Genomic DNA, 6,159 nt, shown 5'->3' on the forward strand with positions numbered 1-6,159 from the left:
GTTGCTTGGTTAAAAAAAATCTGCAAATGTTTAATTCTACTCAAATATTTTCACCAAAAATCTCTGTATTTTAGTAGCAGAAAGGCTCAGATGTGAATAATATTTAGTTTTCAGGTGAGCTAATCAATCAATTTTTTTGTTTCCTCCAGGATTTTAGGGATCAAAGACACAATTTTTGGAGATGTGGTCAGAAACTGTAGAAACTTTGTGCGCTAGTTTCAGCGACAAGTGTCAGCTTCAAGGTAATAAATGTTAAAATTTTAAAGCACAATATTAATAATAATCATTGGATGGGAGACCGCCTGGAACCACCTGGTGCTGTAAGTTACTGCAGCCACATGAGGGCGCTTTTTAGTGTTTCTACTTGCAGGTCCCAAGTCCGGATTTAGACAGCAGTTTGGTTCACAAAGGGCATTTGCCATAAAACTGAATCGAAATCACATGTGCAAAACGAATTGATTTGCTGTGGTGACCCCTGAATAAAGTATCAAAAAAGGGAAAAATAACGTTTTGCTTCTAAAAATGACTCTGAGTCCCTCATATGCAATCAGCTACTTAAACATAAATCCCTGATTTCTTCCTCATTAAGATTTGCAAACTCTGTTTCTATTCACTCAGAAACTCACTGAAGAGCTTTTATGTGCGTTTCTCTGTTTGGGTGGAAGGACCGATGAGTGGAAATGCAATGTGATTACTATAGCACGCACTGAAACAAGCCTTGGCTGTGTGCAAGGGAAACATTAAGTCCTGTGCTGTGCAGTAAACCTCAGAAACTGCTTTAGAAATTACAGTCACAATGTAATTTTAAAGCCTGCTTTAGTAATACTCTTGACTCTGACATAAAAGTGAGGCAATCAGTTTGTTTGAAGCTCACAAATCCAGATGAGTTTTGAAGTAGATAGTTGTGGAGTGAGGCAGTGTGATTATGGGAACTGGTGGACAAAGAAAGACTGAGTGTTTTTGGGGTCTGAGCTGCTTGAGACCTGCAGCTGTTCAGACCTGAAGACATGTAAGGCAGGTTTGGAACAACAGCAGTAATGGAAAAGTATGTCCCTGCTCTCTGAACAATGACAGTCCCAACACCCTGTTCTTTATTGTCAGCCGTAAATGTGAGTTCTTTCTGTAATTGGGAGGTTCTGTGGGACTACAGTTCAGTGCATTTAACAATTTGACTGACTCACAATAGAAAAAGGATCACAATCTGTTCATGTTGCTAAAATATATTTTAGAAAACTCCCTTTACAGTTTACATTTTGAAACTTCAAGTTTTACTCATCTGATCTAAAAAAAAAACAGTAATTTGTGCATTTTTCACACTTCTTTCCTGGTAATCTGCTGGTAAAATGTATCCCATATTAAAAAAGTTGCACACAAGTTCCACGTTTTCTCCCCAATGTCTCAATTCTCTTAATTTTTAGACAGATTGCAATGTATTTTGTTTGTTCATAAGCTTTTGTTGATTCAAAATTTCAATAGGGTCTAAATGTAAAGAGTTGATCAATTCTAAACACTTTCAGCAGCTTTTCTTTTGGAGAAATTTGTTGTTTGTTCCTCTATTTCTTAAAGGTACTAGTTGATTATAATCTGCTTCTGCCTCACTCTCAGTCTTCACTGTTAGATGTACTTCGTCCTATTGATAAGTTGAGAGTCTGAATGTAGCTGACAGAACAAAGCAGTAAATTTAAGCTCATGCAGGTAAAAAATATAAAATATTATTTCAGACTTGTCAGCAGGAACTGTGGCTAAGGCCTTGTTTACATGTGAAGCTACAGAGTGTGGTTCTTAGACTTGTAAAGAAAATAGCTGAAAAGGTACTGGATGTCAAATTTTAAGGTCATGTTTTATTATGTGGAGATAGTTTGTGCTCTTCATTATTGTTTTTTTTTGTTTTAATATTTGTTTCAGCAATAGTCCAGGGACAGTGGGGATTAGTGCATCTTTGAGCTGGAGTGCCTTCGGTTTCCTCTTCAGTGGTCGCCACAGCGAACCAGCTTCCTCCATCTAACCCCATCTTCTGCATCATCTCCAACACCAGTTACCCTCATGTCTTTGTTTATCATAAACCTCCTCTTTGGTCTTCCTCTAGACTTCTTGCCTGGCAGCTCTAGATCCAGCATCCTTCTACCAATATATTCAATGTCTCATGTCTGAAATAACAAAATAAAAAGGCTATTTAATATAAGTTTGAGTGTTTAGAGTTCATACCACACTCAAGTCTTTGAGCTGGAGCGCTTCTCTGCTGCATCACAGGGATGCAGATGTATGCAGTTCTCAGTGGAATCAGAGGGAGAGAGGAGCGCTTCTTTTAGTCACAGGCTTTATTTGGGCGGCTGGCAATATTCAACTCCCCTATTTCTGTAGCCAGCCTGTTCACTCATTTCCACACAGAGAAAAAAACTGAGCTTGTTACATGTAATTATTTTATCTTTTTTTTAACAGATGGAAATGAAAAACATCTCACAATTCTATTAAGATTTCTTAAATTTGTAACAAATTTCATTAAAATGTATTTATCAGAGTTTAGATTTTTTTTCACAGGAAATTTGGTCCTTAATGTTGGACTTTAATGTTTCTCCAAAGTTGTATTTTGATTACCCTCCTGAGGTCTTACAAAGTGACAGGGAAGTTTATCAGAAACCCCAAACTTACCAAATTAAGATGTTTCCACCTGCAAATGCTAAAATTGATACAACGTGAAGTTTTTTTTTGAATATTTTGCGCATCAAATGTGCTAAAATACCGTTTTCGGTTGCAATTTGGGCTGCTTGCAGTGGTTCTAGCTAATAACAGAGGTATCCGTGCTTTCTCTGACCTCTCAAACGGCCCACGGACGAGTCGAGTGTGACACACTTCTGTGTTCTGACTTTCTGGCTGATGGAGTCCAGCAGAAACGGAGAGCGGGAGTGATCAGCCGCAGGTGCAGGTAATCAGAGCAGCTGAACCAGATGAGCAATCAGAGAGCATGCAGCTGGAGGAGGCAGCAAACACAACCGAGGCAACACAAATGACACAACGTGAACTGAGAAAGGGATAATAATTTACAAGATCAATGCTCAAGAGAAACTGCTTTTACCCAGTGTGTGATATTGATTCATGCCTCCTTTTTATTTAAAAATCATTTTTATCATTACGCTTTTGTTTTAAGCTTGAATTTTGAATGGATATCAACAGGGAAGATATGTCCTAATATTTAGTTTCTATGAAAACTGGTAGAAATATTTTTCAATATTCTTGTAAAACTTGTAAAGGTTACATGCAGCTGTGCCTCCACTGATGTTCCCTCTGCTCCCTGTGCGGCTTGGCTGTTAGCTGAAGAAGGCTGAACAGCTTCTGTATTCACACACTCTATGTACTTCATACCTCTAAGTGTTAAATAACAGGTTAATTTGAAGTCATGTTTGCCATTATTGGAGATTTTACTTTTTAGGAATTTAATTTTAAAATATATGATCAAATAAAGTTGCTGGATTTCTATCTGTTTATGAAAAGACAAACAGAAAAAGCAGTGAGCGTGTGGGGTCCTGCTGTTGTACTTCTTAAACACCCTGAACGCCATAAAATGACCCTCAGCGGGGAGAACCTTCGCACTGCCTATCACTCCATTACCAGCCGCACCGCTTGACTCAGGCCAATGTGCAAAACAGCTGTGGAAAAGGCCTCATGCCTTTTCTTTAATAGACTGTCCCTGAAGAAATGTTTTCCCTGCTCTCCCCGTTTTTATCAGAAGTATGGAAATACCCACCCACTTCTGTCATGTAAGATTGGTTCCCCTCCAAGTATGACATGATGGAGCTCATCTGGATTGAGTTAGGGTGGGGCACCCTGTGGAGATAGAGTGGACAAGAATGTCATTACTGAATCGATAAAGCTTCATTAACATGCTTGGGACTTGTAGAGTGAAACAAATACAGTGAAACATTTTCTCCTTGTTAAAGGGGGACCACTGGAACTTTGCCTTCAGGTTTTGCCGGTCTCCCCTAGGCAGCAGGGCACCCCTCGATGCCCCCTGCAAACACTTGCTGCACAAGTCTCAGCAGTACTAATGTTCTCTTTGTTGCTGCGTGAACCATAAAGCACAGTTAGTTCTGTCACCCATACAGACTGAGGTCAGGAAACACCCTCTCCAAAAAAGAAAAAAAAAAAAAACACTCCCACACACACTAGGAAAAAAGAACGACCTTTTAGATCCATGAACGTCTTTTCTTCCTGCATTCATGTTTTCATTTGTGGCGTTCGTTATTGTTCTTTAATGCCATCATAAACAGCTACAGAGTTATTAACTTAATGGGTTGCACATTAAAGAAGGGGAATCTGATTCAATGCTTCAAAGTCATTTTAAACAACATGACTTGTTATAGAACTTTAACACAAATATTTATCCCTATCTTATTTTTATTTTTTGCTGGTAATGTTTGGCCTCACAGCATAAAGATCCTAGTTTGCATGTTCTCCACTGCGCCTGCCTGGGCTTTCTAAAAGCTGCACCGACTTTCTCCAACATTTGCACGCCAGTCTGACTGTCTGCCAAATGTCAACAGGAGTGAATGGAGCATGCACAGATATTTGTGTCTTTTGTCTCCTCTCCTTTTGGTGGCAATCTGTGTCAGTTGAGATAAGCACCAGTGACCTCCAACGAGGTTAAAAACAGGTATAGAAAACAGTCATATACAGTTGGAAATTCTTAACTGAGGCAAGTGTATGTACAAAGCAAACAATAAACATCTGCATCACTAACACAGCACTGTGCAATTTTACCATAGACTGATATTACAAACTGTAAAATTGTATACTTTTTAAAATCCTTTTTGTTTCTTTTTGAGGGCTGCAATTGCTGCTTCAGTTGCTAAACATTTGTTGATTTTGAACTAAATGTTTCCTCTCAGTGGTCTCCAACCCTGTTCCTTGAGAGCCACTGCCCTGCTTGTTTTGCAGCAGCTTACCCTGCTTCAGTAATTTTATACAAATATATAATTCAAACATGAATTTGAAAAAAATTTCTTTAATCAAAAGGAAGACATTTATTTATATATCACTGTATTTTTTTTAAATCACTGTTTGAGCCAAGGATTTCTTTTAGATGGGGTAATGCTGTAATAATACCATAGCAAAATCGAATGTGGCACCCATTGATTTTACTAATGACAAGTTTGTGTATTTTGAAGGTGTGTTTTGGGTCATTACAGGTGATTAGCATTTGTTTTGTTTGTTTGTTTGTTTTGTAAAAACCTGGACATTTTTATGTGGTCTTACCAGCTCCATCGAACTTGATCTGCGATGTGTAGCGATGATTATTCTGATGATGAGTATTTTCTGTTACATAAAGTGTGATTCCTTTTATTGTTTATTGGAATGATGTATGAATGTGTTCTGAGGGATTACCAATCCGCCATTCCCTTTTTTTAACTTGATAAATGCTCTGCACTTTTTCTGAGAAGGACCGAATTATGGCAGCTAAACAAATATATTTACCAAATAAGGGTGGGATCAGCATATTTTGATTTTTCCTACTCTTTTTCAGGCAACAAATCAAACACAACTTGACCTCAATTGATAATCATCATCATGAATGAATCTAATGTAATGTGTGTGTAAACTGTAAACTGTGCATTACAGCAAAAAAGTATTTTCATGAATATAAGTTATTACACTGTCAAGAGGATGGCATCATTTTTTATCATCTTTTTTTTTCTAATCCTTTTTGTATCTGAAACGGGTTCGATACATCTGAGTTTTTTCATTTTTTATTGCAGTATTTAATCATTTAAGTGCTTGAAATAAATCAATAAATGACCATTGTCCATTGTCCAATTGCCATTAGACAAGGATAAAGTTCATCTGTATCCTTGCAGCTAAATCTGGTTGTGACATTTGTGTCTGGGAGGATTTTTTCAGGTCCCATCAGGTGGGATGTAGGCTCAGTGCAGCGTAAAGCTGACCTATCGGTGCTCACGGTTCATTGTGTCGTTTCTTCCTGGTGGAACCGTGATGGTTTCCTTTTGTCCTTTGGTTGCCGCAGCTGTAAATCCCCTGATGAATGACATTTGCTTTCTGAGCGACATTTCCTTATGAGAGATTTATTTGCGGAAAGATCTTTACTTTCTTCTTTAATCTCTTGAGTGATAATGCTTCTCGGCCTGACAGACTATATTTAAATTTGCC

General features: G+C 38.1%; 1 long non-coding RNA gene across 1 annotated transcript; it reads right to left on the bottom strand.

Annotated features, from left to right (window-relative positions):
* Nucleotides 1-1,821: 1,821 nt before the first annotated feature.
* On the bottom strand, nt 1,822-4,735 carry LOC144994734 (uncharacterized). Its single transcript, XR_013658353.1, has 2 exons — nt 2,650-4,735; nt 1,822-2,147 (listed from the first exon to the last, which is right to left on the bottom strand). It is a non-coding gene; the product is annotated as an uncharacterized LOC144994734 (long non-coding RNA).
* Nucleotides 4,736-6,159: the final 1,424 nt, after the last annotated feature.

This window comes from Oryzias latipes, chromosome 10, assembly GCF_053564925.1.
Source record: "Oryzias latipes strain Hd-rR chromosome 10, Olatipes_Hd-rR_3.1".
NCBI lineage: Eukaryota > Metazoa > Chordata > Actinopteri > Beloniformes > Adrianichthyidae > Oryzias > Oryzias latipes.